Source organism: Ammospiza caudacuta, chromosome Z (genome assembly GCF_027887145.1).
Source record: "Ammospiza caudacuta isolate bAmmCau1 chromosome Z, bAmmCau1.pri, whole genome shotgun sequence".
In the NCBI taxonomy this organism is placed as follows: Eukaryota; Metazoa; Chordata; class Aves; order Passeriformes; family Passerellidae; genus Ammospiza; species Ammospiza caudacuta.
In genome coordinates, this window is record NC_080632.1 from 34,347,526 (window position 1) to 34,364,197 (window position 16,672).

General features: G+C 41.5%; 1 protein-coding gene across 1 annotated transcript in view; it reads left to right on the plus strand.

Moving 5' to 3' along the window:
• The first annotated feature begins 13,184 nt into the window (after window positions 1–13,184).
• Window positions 13,185–16,672, plus strand: part of PIP5K1B (phosphatidylinositol-4-phosphate 5-kinase type 1 beta) — a 97,017-nt gene continuing 93,529 nt past the window's right edge. The window contains exon 1 of the mRNA XM_058823574.1: window positions 13,185–13,418. The gene's annotated coding sequence lies outside the window, so the exon portion shown is untranslated. The remainder of the gene's footprint in view (window positions 13,419–16,672) is intronic.

Here is a 16,672-nt window from a genome sequence, read left to right on the forward strand (position 1 = left end):
AGGGGATTTGATAAAGAGCCTGTTTTACTGGTTGTGACACTGCATGTGACTTCTCTGCAAAAGTGATTTGTTCATTACCATTTCCTTTAAAAAGGAGCTGGGTATTTAGCTTGAAGAGAAACTGAAGTTCTGACAGAACAGTTGCTGCAGCTGGTAAATTCTTAACATGTTTCCTGCTTGCTGTGTGTTCTTTATCGCTCCTGCACTGACAGAGCCAATATGGGGATGATGGTGTTTCTAACCTTTCTAACTGTACTTAGATGACATTTCTACACTCTGAGTGCTCCCATAAAGGCTGTTCCCTGAAAGTGACTACTGATGTTGAATTATTTAGAAAGAACAATTGCAAGCATTATTCTGCTCCTTCAGTTGTGCAGCCTAAGCCTTATTAGCAGTTGTTCCATCAAAAATAATTTTACACAGACTAAAAATTATAGCACTGTTTGCATATATTCTCAATGCTAAATCCATCCATGGAAACTGCTTCATGTTTGTGTATATGGTCTTTCCTTTTCCTGATTTAGAAAATGTCTCTCCCCAACGTACACACATCCCTTTTCATGTGGAATTCTCTTGACCTCTTCCCTCTTAGCACCAATGATCAGAAATGTTGGAATGACATCATGGGTTTAGCAATGGGAATTAATTTCTTTCTGACTCAGTAGCTCAAAAGCATCCCTAATAAATAACAGCTTTTGATTACTATGTGAATGAATGCTAGTTGTGCTTATTCTCATTCTTCCTATTATGATGCTGAGCAGCAAACTCCCAATCCTTTGTTCAGTTTAAATGATCAATTCACTACTCAGAAGAATTAAATCCTTCAGGGGGATACTTCTGTGGCAGGTACACAGAACTCTGACTATTTAACATGTTATTTTTACCTGAATAAAAAGATAATTCTGCCTCTGGCTGTGTAAAACCAGTTAGTTCTAGACATCTAATAACAACAATTCAGATTTACCAGGTTTTTTTTTCTGAAATTGTATCAAATGGAAACTTGCTGAGGGATTAAACAGCAATCTTGTAAGATTAGTTGTCAGTCTTATTTGATGACTAATATCACTCACAGAGGAGAACTGGAGATGAAAGAAGATGAATGTATAGATTATAGTAATCAGTGCCCTTATTTCTACTTAAGACTTTCAGCTGTGACAAACTGTAATAAGGATATATGCTGAATTTTACATTTGAGACTCTGGTTTGCCCCAAAGAGATCAAAAAAGCCCTTGGGAAAGATACTCAGCTACTATTAGAAAATCAACTATATCAAGATTATCATAACTTACATTTGCTATATTTGTATAATCAGTTTGGTATTTTCACAGAACTCTATTTTCTTTTGGGTTTGATCCCACAAGATAATAGAGGATTTTTGCTATCAGTTTTAACAATATTATGACCAAATCCCCGGTGGCCCAAAAAATCCACAAGGAGAAAAATAAACTTTTCAATTCCTCTAAATCTTTATTTTTAAAAATTATTTCTGTCTTGCAGTAAGTGCAGTTGCACAAAAGATTGCTTCAGTCATAATCCCTTAGATATTTCCTGAAAGACTTGAAACACACTGATTTTGTTAAGCCTCACTCTCAATGAATTTTTCAGTATGCCAGATAGCAACTGTCACCAAACGCATTCTACCTGCCAAATTGCTGACTCAAATGTGTCAGTTTGCACTACGGGTATGATAAAGGGATATTTTCATTTAACATGGTGATGCAATTCAAATATACTTTGAAGAAGGGGGTTTTACAAATTATTATAGCAATTTCACAATCATGGTGAAAGCAAAATCACATAATGGATAAGGTTGGAAGAGACCAAAGGGGGTCATCTGGTCTGACCTCCCTGCTCTAGCAGGGTCATCCCAGAGCACATGGCACAGGATTGTGTCCAGACTCAATGAATATCCCCAGTGAGGGAGACTCCACAACCCTTCTGTTCAATCAGTGCTCGGTCACTGCACTCTGAAGAATCTCTTCCTCATGTTCAGGTGGAGCTTCCTGTGTGTCAGTTTGTGCCCATTGCTTTTTGTCCTGTCCCTTGGCACCGCTGAGCAGAGCCTGGACCCATCCACTGGCACCCTCCCTTCAGATACTCACAGACACTGATGAGGTCCCCTCTCAGCCATCTCTGCTCGAGGCTGAGCAGGCCCAGCTCCCTCAGCCTTTCCTCCCAGGAGAGATGTTCCTGTCCCCCCATCATCTTTGTGACCTCCACTGGACCAGCTCCAGCAGCTCTGTGTCTCTCTGGTCCTGAGGAGCCAGAACTGGACACAGCACTCCAGTTGTGCCTCCCCAGGGCTGAGTAGAGGGGCAGGATCACCCCCCTCACCCTGCTGGCACTGCTCTTCCCAATGCACCCCAGGACACCATTGCCCTTCCTGGCCACCAGGACACACTGCTGGCTCACGGACAGCTTGCTGTCCACCAAAAACTAATAACTAATAAAGAGGTCAACAAAACAATCCAAAGCACTCAAGATGTTGCTTATTTCAGCAATTACTTTTGATCCTAAATGATCCTAAAGAAAAAGGTTGTGCCAAAATTCTTATCCTGTGTGGTGTTTTTAACCTTCAGTTGAGTGTTTACAATAAGACTTTATTGACTTCCTATGCTAATGGACTATCATTTAATTTGCTAACACCAAGAAATGACTAGACTTCATCAAATAAACTTCCTAAACATGTGTGTGTGTGTGTGGGGCGGGGGGGGGGGGTCGGTGTTTTTTTTTTTTAGTTTTTGTTGTTGTTGTTTTTTAGGCGGGGGAATACTAACACATTCAATATTTACTACCTGGGTTCACAGTGCAAAAAAGTTCATTATAACAAATACAATTTATATAGCTTATTTTTGACCTTTCACTTCATAGGGATAAAATCAGTTCATTGACTGCCAAACATGAAACCATCATAGCAACAAGGGCATTGGTACCTTAAGAAAGAGAAATTGAAATTGTGACTTGACATAATCTGAAAATATCTCCTGAGAAACTGATGGTCTGAAATACAGTGTAGCAAGTTTGTAGATGACTAGATTTCTGTTGCCCTTGGCACTACAGAACTGAGAGGAAAATGTGTCATCCATCTCTGAAAAAAACAAAAAAAACCAGACCTAGTATTTAAACAGTTAGCAATTTAAGAGGAAGTAAATTTGGAATTTCAGTTTATGGAAACACTGGCCTGAAAAAAGTTAACTAAGTTACAACTTCAGAAATTCCCCTTGCCCCCCAACTCCACATTCTGCTTTTCATCACCTGGCAAATATCTTTCAGCTAATACACATTTTCCTGTTTGAATGAACACCAAATCACAGGAAAATGATGATCTATAACCCAAACAAACAAACAGTTGTGACATCATTTTATACATACACACATATAAATATATATTACTACAAATTCAGCAATCCTATGTATGGAAAGCTGTGCAATGCTGAGCTTTAGGTTATGATGTTTCACTGTAGGGGTCTCCTTGTGTCTGGGAAAAACATACATGCTGTATCATTGCTACCTGACTTCACAGCTGTCCAGGCAGGCAAGTTCTCCTTTTGCATGAATTAAGATTTTACACATTGCCAGGCATTTAGCAGCAGAAATTTTAAGATAAATTTTGTAAATATTTTCTTACGTGGAAGCTGAGAAACCCTTTTCAATAGAGAAAGTAAGAAGCATTTCTGCTTCTGGTTATTTTTACCACTTTAAGAGAGAAAGTGAAATACTGACAAGAACTGTTTCCAAGTACAAAGTTCAAAGAAGGAAGTCACCGTGAAAAAGTCCTTGGATATTTCCCATTTAGTCATTGTTACTACTCCACCCACATAACCAACATGGTTTGTTGGTGAAATAAAATTTAGATTTTATTTCACCAACAAATTTAAGCGAAATAAATAAACTTGCACACTCTTAACCTAACAAAGAATTTAATATTTCATAGAAGAAAAGTGAAGCAGGTTGACCAGAGAGGTTGTAGAACCTGGAGATATGGAAATATTTAAGAACTGTCTGGACACAATCCAATGCCTTGTGCTCTGGGATGCCCCTGCTTGAGCAGGGAGGTCGGACCAGATGTCACCCTGTGGCCTTTACCAACATGACCCATTTGTGACTCTGTGAAAAGGGAAAAGGTACATGAATCTATAAAGCTTATCTTTGAGAGACTATATTTCTACAAGTCCATTTTCTATTTCATAAAACCATTTACAGCTTAAGAGAGAAAGTTCAAGAGTCTACAGGCACATATGTTGAAAAGCCCAACATTATCTCAGACTCACTAGTCATAGGTAATATATTCAAGATTTTGGTGATTTATCCAAACAAGTGATACAGCTGTGAGATCTGTACGTGCACATAATCTAGAATTCAGGTCTCCTTGTGCACTATAGGAATCTGACTTCACCCCAATTAAAAGGTACTTTTTTTTGTACTAGTCATGTACAAAAGCTCTTTTATGAATTCAGGCTTTAGTAAAGTGGCAGCAGTTCAGGAGCAAAGTTTGGATTGATCTTGGTTATGCAGTATTATTATAGTCAATAATACTGGCTTTTTATCATAATGGCAATCATATTCCTCCTAAATTATCATAAATATTGTGTGATGTATTCCTGCAGTCCCATGCCTGGGGTTAGTGCTTATTTCCGTGAGAAGTCCACAGCAAATTAGTGGGGCTGTACAATGATCTAGGTACTGAAAGTCATCATGTTAGTATGAAGAAGAAAATGATCCTTTCTTTGCTAACAAACTCAGTGACAGTTAGTCACTTTACTAGAAAAGAGTTTCTGCAGTAAAAAACCTTGCTCTGAGGTATGCATGGATACCTTAATTCTCATTTGGCTGAGACTCTACATGTACTTACAGGATATACTGATTTGAAAGGTGAAAATCAGAGCAAAAAGATTACCTACTACAGCCAAGCCAGTAAAAAGTGAGAACGCTTTGTTATTTTAGTTCTGTCTAGCTGAAGAAAGTCTAATACATTGAACAAACCTATTGGTGAAAGAAATTGGGTTTCTGTTCTTTACAGATTTCTTCAAAATCTTTCGTCTCTTATTGTTTTGGCTGCTCTTTTCTCCCAATGGTATAATTCACACCAAATGAAGACAAGTTTTCATTTTTGTGAATGAAGAACTCAAATTAAGTTTGGAAAGCAAAAGCACTAACAAGAATGTGAGTCTAGCCTATTTTCTTTTTTTCAATAAATGGAGCAGGTTTCTTAATAGCCAGTTGATTTCAGGTGAAGGACATCTGATTTTTAGACATGCAGACCTATTCGCCATTAATGTTTCCTGGCCACATTTTCAAATTCATCTTCAATTTTAGGCCACAGAGAGATGAATTGTAGTCATGAGTGTAAAAGAAACAAAATTTGAACTTTTCTCTGCATTTCAATGTTTCTTTTCTCTAAAAGTTGTTTGAATTTGAATACCAATAAACAGTGATTATATGGAAAAGCTCAGCAGAAATGTTCAGTCTAAAATGATACCATTATCTACAGCAAAACTAACAGGTTAAAGAGAAAAAAAATTTCTGACATAATCTAAACATAATCTAACATTCTAACATAATCGCATTCCAGTGTTTTCAGGAGATATCCCAGTCAGAAGTATGGTAAAACCTAGCAATTAGGTCATGTGTGCAACTCCAGAACATATAGTCAAAATTTTATCCATAGTTCTTTGATGACTTTATCACAGAGACACATTTTCAGCATTTTAGTCCCATTACCTTTGACAGTCTTCTGTTCAAACACCAAGTTCTGAATGCGCGGAGATCACTGAATAGTAGAACAGTCGCAAGAAGGTTTTCCAGATACACAGTTTCAATGGATGGAGTAAAAAGAAGATTCAGACACTGAAAGTAATTCTCCTGAATATGCTGGATTTTAGCCAGGGGCAGAGAAGGAATTCTGAATTCTTACAAACCTATTTCATGTCCCTCTGGTTCTGTCTGTTCTGCTATGCTTAGTATTTTTTTCTTTCTTTTGCAACTGGAAACAATTACCAACACCTTTTTTTTAGCATTTTCCACAGATTTAGGAGCAGTAGCTTGCTAACGACAGGACATTTACTCGATTGCTCACAAGGCCTAATATAGCATCTCATGCAGTGTTAGCAAAGTATGCCTAATTATCATGATTTACAGGTAATGCTGAGAGACATTGCATTTGGAACCCTACCTGTGTAGGATCATCCTTAGCCTGGGCTGATTCAGCTGCCTGTGCCTCTGCTGTAACTGGCACCAGAGTTCCCTTCAGTGTATTTGCACAGCACCAACAGGGCTGAGCCACAGACACAGGAGAGAGCCTTAGCACAGGAATACAGTGTACCAACATTTCTCTCCAATATGGTGATGTGATATAGCAATAGAAATACACTGTGACCCTGTTTCTGTGCAGCTATAAAGGAATGTGTCTGGAGGAAAAAATCCATGTCCAGCAGAGGATATGTCTCATGGTTTAGAACTTCTGTTTAGCTAGGAAATAAAGAAATACTTTCTAGTCCTGGTAATAACTGATAAAGATTCACACTTTGAACATATTTCTGAAATTAGCACCATAGAACTTGCATGTAATTGCAAAAACATTTTTATGTTTTGAAATAGTAAGAGAATTTACTGGTATCTGAGCAATCCACTTCTGAATACTCTTAGAAACTGAATTTTCTTCCTCTCTGCCATATATGTAAGCACAGCTTTACATATGTGTCTACCTCAAGAGCAGGATTTTATCAGTTAAATGGTGCCAACACCCACTGAAAGTGTACTGCATGTCATGATTAAGTTCTCTGACATAAATCTTGAGTACATATTTCTCTAAAGATTAGATACTGTTTAAATAGAAAATCATAAAACGGCACTGAGAGACTAAAACCAAATGATTCAGAGGGGGGCAGAATCAGAGGGGGCAGAATCCCAAGCATGGAAGAAAACATTTCTTTACATGGAAGATCTTGCACTGTTATTTGATTGCCCTGAAAGACAGTCTTGCTCTGCTAGAGAGTAAACTGGGTTTTATATTTCATTTTCAGAGAAACCTGAAACATGCACTCAGACTACCATACTTCAATTCAGCGCCTTTAAGAGAAAACACAGCTTTGAGAAGGAGAAAGCCACAAAAACCAGACAAAGTCTGCAGGGTACATGCTACAGGCCAATACCTGCTTTTGGCTGTTTGGTTGCTGGGTTTGCATCATAATACATTTAGTAGAATTTAAAGATGCAAACACATATTCTAAATTCCATTTTCCGGATTACTTCAGATATGAAGCAGAATTCTTATACTCCAAATAATGCAAATTATTGTGAATTAATGACTGTATAATTAGTGAACATGTAAAACCTTTATAAATGCAATCTCACTTTAAATCTGATGGTTTTTAAAAAGGTGAGTTCAAATCATCCTTTTATCTAAAATGATATTTCTACGGTCATTACACTTATTTTAAAGAGCATGAAACTAGAAGACTAGTCAATAAAGCATTTAGACAACATTAACATTTTACTTATCTCTTCCCCTTCTCTGAACCAGTTTGCATCTATGTATGCTAAGCAATGAAACTAGCAGGAAATGAAGGACTGGTTTAGAATTTATCTGTTACTCTTATTCCACAGAAATTTCTAGTGATTCAATCACCTCGGGTGCATGCCCTGAGCTGGGAAACAGAACCAATGTCATCTAGTTTTTGACAGCTAGGAGAGCTCAACACTGCTCAGTTTTCCAGCAAACATGTTGCAAAACATAACTAATTAACTGCCAGAACTTTGTATGCTCTCCGTTTGGCAGTGCTGGAATTTTAACTTATGCAGATGCTTCTCTCTTTTTTACCTTCAGAAAGTTTTTACCATCTTTTTTGTCTTACATACAATTTTCTTCATGGACCTATCTTAGATTGTGTGATATTCTTCAGGAAAACAGGAAATAATGGCAACACAGATGAGAAGTCCTGCCTGCAAGTGGTTAGCATGCTCTAGAACCTAACAGTTACAAGAAAAATAAAAAAAAATACAGCTTACTCCAGAACTGTTCATAAAGTTCATTAAGCACAAGTGCAGAGATATGCAGGTGGCTAAAATGATGGAGTCATGAGTGAGGAATCCAGAAATACTGAATCTAATTGTAATGTTAGTCGTACCAAAAGCTGAAGAAAGAGATTCAGGGAGGAAACAGCTTCCCATCTTTCAGAAAAGCACACCTGTTCTATTTAGAATAATAATGCCAACAGTAAAAAGATGTTAGTTTTGCTTAACAGAAGAGATCAGGATGATAGATTTGTCAACTGGTAGACAAAAGTTGTCTAAATGATTGTGGCTCATGTGAGTAGCTGTATGAAGAGCTCTCTGATTTCTACAGCAAAACTGACTGCCTAGTTCTGCTCAGTTATCTACATTGCTTGTGGAGTAAAACAAAAAGCAAATTAAAAAGAAAACTGTGGGAGGGTAGGCTGGCACAAGCAATCAGTTCTTAGCTACCAGAGATTCATTATCACCTGAAAGCAGTCATCAGAAGTCTCAGTAATCCCGATCAAATAAGGTGTGTTCTCTTAAAAGCGTTATGGACCATTTTAAACGGCTTTGTGCCCTGCTTTGTTTTCAGCAAACAAAAAAATGCAGGCTTAGTGCTGACATTCTGATATGACATATAGTATGCAATAATATAAATTTGCAATTTCTAGACAGAAAGGAGAAAATGTCCTTGGATTTTCCTTGTCCTTGGAAATGTCCAGACAAATATAAGAAACTAATACTATTAATCCCCTCTAAAGTGTATCCTTAATGAGCATGCTCAATATTATTTTAATATATATAATTTTATTGTATTCATAAGCTGATCAAATCAGTTTCAGAAGGGGAAAACTATATGGTTCTGGTTTTTAATATATCTTGCTTGTTTGTGGTGAGAGAGAAACACAGTAAAGAAAATTGCTTATTTTAATTAAGAGAAGAAATAGAAGTCTTTATAGTTCGTTACATTTATAGGGAAAAATAATCTCACCAAATTAACACATTATTTTCTGTCTTGAAACAGCATGCCTAGTTTTACTTCCTGCATAAGTCATATTCTGGAGAGAGACTTTTGAAGCAAAAGGTTTCATTACCCGCTGCTACTCAGAAGACTCTAAGCAGCAGCTCTTACTGCATTTGCAGATTTCTAGAAATTGTTTCTGAATTTTATTTTTTTTAAGTCTGAAAAAAGTAGATTTTCCTAAGTGCAATTTTATAACTTTCCTTCAAACATTGGTTCATGCTTACCAGACATGTAAAATCAAAGGAAACTAAAAATGACATTACTAATGTGGGCCTAAAATATTATCTGTGTGTATGCTGGACTCTGTACTCTGAACTTCCGCAGTTAGTAGCTCAGATCAGCACTGGTTCAAGGATGGTAAGACAAAAAAATTACTTGGATTATCTGATCTCACTGCTCTGGTGGAGATAACTAGAACTTTAGTATCCTGCAGTGACTGAGCACTCTGTACTGCCATCCTTATGCAAAAGTTTTGACAAAGTGAAGATGTAAGAAAAATCTTAAATATTCTGCATTGGCAAAATGATCCAGCTGCAACTACTGATGGTTTTATCAAAATTCATCCAGTGGAGCTGTGCACCTCTGGCTCTCCTGGTAGCATAAACTTGTTCTGGCTTAGGCATGACATACAATTATACTTCTCCCTACACCAACAAGAATGTAAGTTGTAAAGTAAAAACTAATCAGCATAAAACTAATTCCTATGAATTGTCTGAAAGAGACTCAACCAGAAAAACATGTTTATACCAGATCATCACTCTGCCACAGCGTTTTTGATTTAGAACTATGAGTCTTAAAACTGACTTCAGTATATTGTTAATATGTCTTCAATCACACTTATATAAAAGCAAATAATAGTAGTTTTCCCATCTCAGATATTTTGTGAATAAATACATTGGTATGGAATGTCATAAATGTCCTCTATATAAACATCATCATCAATCCCATTGAACAGTGATTATACAAAGAAGAAAAATGTGTTTGACTATCCCTGAAGCTCCAGATTTTCTGCAGTTACCTCACTACTTTGTATGCTTTAAGCAGCATTACATGGAATTCGGTACGGAATTTTGTCTGGGGAAGGGATAATGTTCTTTACAGTAGTTACATTTGTGCTGGAAACAAGTGTTGATAACTCAGGGATGTTTTTGTTACCGTGGAGCAGCATTTAGACAGCAACAAGACCTTTATTGCTCCTCAAGGGACCCCACCAACAGGGTGCACAAGAAGCTAGGAGGGGGACACAGTTGGGACCACTGACCCAAGAGAATTAAAAATATACCATGGTGTCACACTTGGCTTATAAAGCTGGGGGAAGAAGGGTGAAGGACCTGGGATATTGGGTGTGATGGTGTTTGTCTTCCCAAATCAATGTTACACCTGACTAAGCCCTGCTTTTCTGGGATGGTTTAACACTTGTCTGCCTATGGGAAATGAGTGCATTTCTTGTCTTGCTTTGCTTCCATGCATGGCTTTTGCTTTACCTATTAAACTGTCCTTATCTCACCTCAAAGTGTTCTTACTTTTACTTTTCTGATTCTGTCCCCCCTCCTACCCCAAGGGACAGTGAGTGAGTTGCACTTGGTTGCCAGCTGGACATAAACCATGATGAGGGCAATCTACTAAAATGATAATTGTAGAAAATTAGATTGTAACAACTGTTGTATTCATATTTCTCAGGTCCCATACTGTACCAAGCTGTTCTTCTCTTTGTGTGTCTTCTCAGCAGCTTGTCCTGGGCTCTTGACCCACCCCTATTTATTCCAGTTACCTTCACAAGCTACAGCTGCTGCCCAGCTAAGGACTTTGCAGCTGTAGCTCGTTTGGAGTAACTCGGACCCACACAGATCTTACAATATATAGATCTTAACAGGGACTCTCTCCATAACAATACATATATTCAGGCCCCCACAAACAAGCAATCTAGTACCACAACTAGCAGCAACTCCTGCCCCATCTGTCTCATATTTGTACACCTGCATGTAGCTGGCAGACCTCAGAGCACTCTGAGGAAACCCTGGGAGTGTGAGAAGAAAAACATGGTAAATGAGATACATAACTTGTCATTTGCTGAGAGTTTACTTATATCATATAGCACCATTAGAGAGTATATGCAGGCATGGAAAAAAAAGTTTGGGTACTTGTTTGGTTCAGCACAAAGAAGAAAGAAGAAACTTTCTCTTGCTTTAGGATGCTTTTTCAAAAGTAGAGTAGTCAGGGGTTCTGCTCACTCTTGGAACAGGGCCTGGGACTCGGTATTCCCTGTTCGTCATATATAACCAGCGTCACCACTATCTGCAGTTCTTAAAACTTCCTCTGCAAGAGTTCTGTAAGACAGTTTAATCCTGCCCACTGAAGTGAAATATAATATGTATAATATGAAGCAGTTCACTTTAAAAATCTGAAAGGAAATTTTGAGAAGACCTGATAGTATTAGATTATTCTCATCTTCCATTTTTTTATTTGAAACTAGTTAAATCTGCAGATTCTGAATACATTAAACAAAATGCCAACCACTCTAAAGATTCAGAGCTGAGCCAGATGGCACATCTGACTGCAGTGTATATGAGCCACTGTACTCCTACTGCTGTGAAAAGCACAAACTGAAGCATCAGTGGATGAAGCTAGTTTACCAGGAATCTCTCTTGCGGCTCTGACCTAGGGCAGCCACAGCCTCTAAGTGGTGCGGCTATTGCACATAGGTTTGGGTAAACATGTGACAAAGTTGTTTTACAAATATCATGGAAGATAAAAACCGGAGTGAAGTAAGGACCTTAAACAAAATGGAAGAAAAATAAAAGCAGAACATTGAAATGCTATGTTATTTCTTCTTTTAACACACACCAGCACACAATAGTTCCTTCTGCACTTGGAATTCAATGTGCATGAGTCAGCCTGTCCGATATCAGCAATTACGGCTATAAATGCAGAGCTATTATGCACTCATGTTGTGTAGCTTAGGAGTAGTCTATTCTACCAGGAACAAAAAGGTCTTGAGCAGCTTACGGTTCTTAACTATTCTCAAGCAGCAGTCAACTGTGCAGTCTTGCTTCACACAGCAGCAATTCAGCTCCAGCACTATGCTCCCTGAGAAGGGCCCAGAGCCCTGTAGGAGTGACATTTTCTTGCATGCAGCAGTGTTGCAGATGAAGCCCCAGTAACCTCCCATTTTCATCAGCAGGAAATCTTTGCACATTTTTTCTCACAGCTTTCTTTCCACAGTCATTAATTTACACTGATTTATATCCTTCCTCACTGTCCTCCTCCTCAATTCTTCCCCCTCAATTTTTTCCTGAGGCCTGAAAAACTTAACATGGAAAGTACATGTTGGGGGAATTAATAATCTGTAATTTTTGCCTTCTCAGCATGGATAGGAATGACCAGGTGGATGATGCCAGTGGTCCTCATCAGGCTGCATGTCTGCTAGTGGCTGGCCCAGAAAGCAGTTTTATATGAGAAACAGAATTCGCAGCTCAAATGTGACAAATGAGGAGAAATAAAATGAGAGGCAAGGAGGGTGACCTGCTCCTCTGATCCTGACCTCTGGTCCAGGCTGAAAGGCTCAGCCCTGAACAGGGGTTGAGAACAGGGGCGAAGACATGCTGAGAAAGCTGGAGCAGCTCAGCCTGCAGAAGAGAAGGTTGCATGGAGATCCCATAGCAACCTTCCAGTATTTGAAGGGGGCCTTCAGGGAAGCTGAACCCTTGGTCATGAAGAGAGAGCTAAGACGAAGACTAGTGGGTACAAATTGAAAGAGAGGAAATTTAGTCGGGGAGAAATTTCTTAGTGTGAGCAGTGGAGCTAGAGCCCCCGGTCACAAAGGCGCCAACAGGTGCCGTCACTCTCGGCGCAGCACCGCGGCCTCGCACGGCCTCAGAGCGGCGCGCAGCCCTCACAGCGCCTCCAGACGCGTCTCCCGCGGACCTGGGACCACCGAGGCCAGCTGCTCACCCGGGCCGTGCCGCACGGAGCTCCCAGAGCGCCCTCATCCGCAGGGCGAGGGGAAGCGGCCGAGGCCCGGGCGGGGAGGCCTGGCCGGACGCCCACCGAGCGGTCCCGCCGCCGGGCCCCGGCACGGGCGGGAGGGAGGAGCTGCTGGCGGGAGGAGCCGTGCCGCGGCACCGCCTCCCGCCGTCATCTGCGCTGGAGGTGAGCGAGCGCGGCAGTGCCGGCCGGCAGCGCCGGGGGCGGCAGTTCGGTCCCCTCTCCGGCCTCGGGGCGCTCGGCGGGGCGCCGGCGGCGAGGGGCCGCCCCGCAGGAGCGGTGCCGGTGCCGGTGCCGGTCCGGCCGCGCGCAGCGCGGAGCTTGCTCTGCCCTGCCCTGCCCTGCCCCGCCGTGTGTCCCCGGCTGCGGACGGGCGGGCGCGGCGTGCCCGGGGACTGCGGTGCGGGCTCTCCGGGTTAGTCTGATTATGTTTTTATTGCTGTCCAGTTCTGCCTCAGGGAGAAGGGCTGGGGGGGAAGGCGTGCGGCGCGGGGCGGAGGCTGGCGGGGCCCCCGAGCCGGGCTGGGGCAAGTGCTGAGGCGCGCCGGGGGCGGCGGGTCCCTGTCCCCGCCGGGAGCCCCGCCGGCGCCCGGGGCCTGAGGGACTGGCGGAAAGCGTGTCTCGTTCCTGTGCTGTGTACTTATGTGTGTGTCTGTCGGTCTGTCTGTCTTCGTTTCGGGAGGGGGGAGATTGTCTAAACTTCCACGGACTTTTAAGTCTCTTAATTGTGGGGTTGCAGCACTTTAAGAAAAAGGAGCACCCAGCAGCATGGGGGGGAATGGTGGGAGGTGGGTTCCTGCGTGCCTGAGGCGCTGGCCATTTAGGGACTGGACTCTGCTGCAGCTGAACGGGCTTTTCCAGGTGCACGCAGCGATCCCCCTGGAGGTCCGGCTGGCGCTGCAGGGAGAGCGGGGCTGAACTGGGACTCTTTGCCCAAGAGGCTGGTTTTGCCGAATAGAGCCCGATAGCAGGAAAGTCCTTAAATAGTAAACTTACGTGTTAGTACCATAAAGTGTCTTCTGTAAAGTAGCAATCTCTCCAATACCCTGCTTAGGTGATCAGAGGTTTTTGGGTTATCCTCTGCCTCTCTCTTTTCTCTTTAGTGCTGCCTCTTAAAAGCTAAGCTATGGTACATACTATTGCTTTAGGGAAACTTGGTGTTGGTGTTGTTATCTCTCCCTAAGGAAATGTAAATAGACTTGCTTCATATTACTTCTGAAAGGATATTGCTTAAGGTGAAGAAACAGAGAGTTTGTTCCTTTTATTTTGTTAGAGAGTCGTGTATTTATGTAGATGATTTGACACTAACATTTGGATAATGTAACGTGAAGAGGGCTTAGGTCAATGTTAAAACCACAGAAATTCTTCTTAAAATGAACCTAAGGAGCACTGACAGTTCTGAAATTTATGAATGTGTATTGTAGCACCCACTGGACTTTTTTATGTAGCAATGTAAATTTATAGGATATTTATCTCATGGTTTATTAGTGTGGAGATGCTCATAATGAAGTTCATTAAATTGTGTCTCAAAATTCTTCCATCTTCAAAGTGGAGAATACATGTTCTGATGAATGCCTAATGTAGTTGTTACTCTGACTCTTCCAAAACCTATAATAGTACTTAATTTGTCACCTCTTTCTCCACCCAGATATTTTTTCCTATCCATAATCTATTGGGTTTTTTGCTTACAGCCATTTCAAAACTGATTCAGAAAAACCAAAATTTAACACAATTATTCAAACCTCTTTTGCTTTTAAAGATCAGTGTCTAATATGTAATTTATTGGGAGAAAATAAAACAGGACTGTAAATATGTTCCTCTTAATTATTTTTATTTTACTGCATTACATTCTTTCCTTGATTCTTCCCTTCCTGCAATTAGATAAAACAGGGAGTTGAAAATAATTCTAAGTCTGGGAATCGATCCTTTAGCCATTCAAAGCAGCAGGAAGTTTCTTTCTCCAAATTCATTGGGCGGTAGTTAAAGGGTGTCTTCAGTTATATGTTTGGATATTCTTGATATTGGAAGAATTGAAACCTGTGCCTAAGAATAAGCATTTGGTCACATATTTTACTGTAATAGGGTGTGTTTGTGGAATGGTGTTGATTTCTCTCTTTCTTGTCTAGCTTGTAGGGAGCTAAAGGGTTTTTTCTTTTACTTTTGACACCAGTAGAATGGGCTAGAAACTATAAAAACTGCTTTCTCTCGAGTCATGTTATGTGCTCCATGTGCTGTTGAAAATGTGCTAACTGATTCTTCCAGTCCTGAACATACTGTACCTAATCAGTGTGTTTATATTCTGTGTAACCAAGGCACGTTAGGTGTGTTGGCATTCTTGGCTACTTTAGAGTAGAAACTGGCAACAACCTTTCCTTGGGCAGCTGGTTACAGGGCACTGCCTCCCCCTTTCCCCCCAGCTCACATTTGGTTTTAAGGGTAGATAAGGGCTGGCACAGCTTCTATGCCCTTTTCAGCACCCTGCACAATACAATGCTGTGCTAGCAATTGCTGAGAGCCCGCCTAAAGGTTTGTCCTACACAGTGATTGAAGAATGTGTACTTGTTGGTGTTGCAGTGTGATTGCTTTTGTTACAGACCACCTCCTGTGAGGAGGTAACCTGCTTAGTGGATGAGGGAAAGGCTATGGATGTAGGCTGCCTGGACTTTACTGAAGCCTTCGGTGCTGTCTCCCACAGCATTCTCCTGGAGAAGCTGGCTACCCATGGCTTTTCCAGCTGCCCTCTCTGCTGGTTAAAACTACTGGCTTGATGTCCAGGCTCAGGCAGTGGTGTTAAATGGAACTACATCCAGCTGGTGGTTGGTCACAAGAGATGTTTCCCAGAGCTCAGTCAATTTTTAAAGTTTTTATTGGTGATCTGGATGAGAGGATTGAGTATACCCTCAGTAAGTTTGCAGGCAACACCAAGTGGGGCAGGAGTTTTGATCTGCTTGAGGGTAGGAAGGCTCTGCAGAGGGATCTGGACAGACTGGATTGGTGGGCAAGGCAGGGGTATGAGGTTCAATGTGCCATACCAGGTCCTGCACTTGGGTCACAACAGCTCCATTGAGGGCTACAGGCTGGTGCAGAGTGGCTGGAAAGGGGCCCAATGGAAAAGGCCTGGAGATGCTGGTCAACAGCAGCTGAACATGAGCCAGTGTGTGTCTGGGAGGCCAAGAAGGCTCCTGGCATCCTGGCCTGTACCATCAATAGTATGGCCAGCAAGACTGGGGCAGGGATTGTCCCCTTCTACTCAGCACTGGTGAGGCCACACTTCAAATCCTATGCTCAGTTCTGGGCCCCTCACTGCAGGACAGACATTGAGATGCTGGAGGGTGTCTGCAGAAGGGCAATGGAGCTGGGCAAGGGTCTGGAGCACAAGCCCTGTGAGAAGTGGCTGAGGGAGCTGAGGTTGTTCAGTCTGGAGAAAACGAGGATCAGGGGAGTGCAAGGGATGCTGAAAGTAGGATGTAGCTAAGTAGGGGTCGTTCTATTCTCCCAGTAACAATTGGGAAAGAGGAAAAGGCCGTAAGCTGCACTAAGGAAGGTTTAGATAAGCTATTAGGAAAAATTTCTTCACGGGAAGGGTGGTCAGACGTTGGAGAGGAGTGCCCAGGGGAGTAGCTGAATCCTCATGCCTGGACGCGTTCAAAAGCTGGGTAGACATGGATC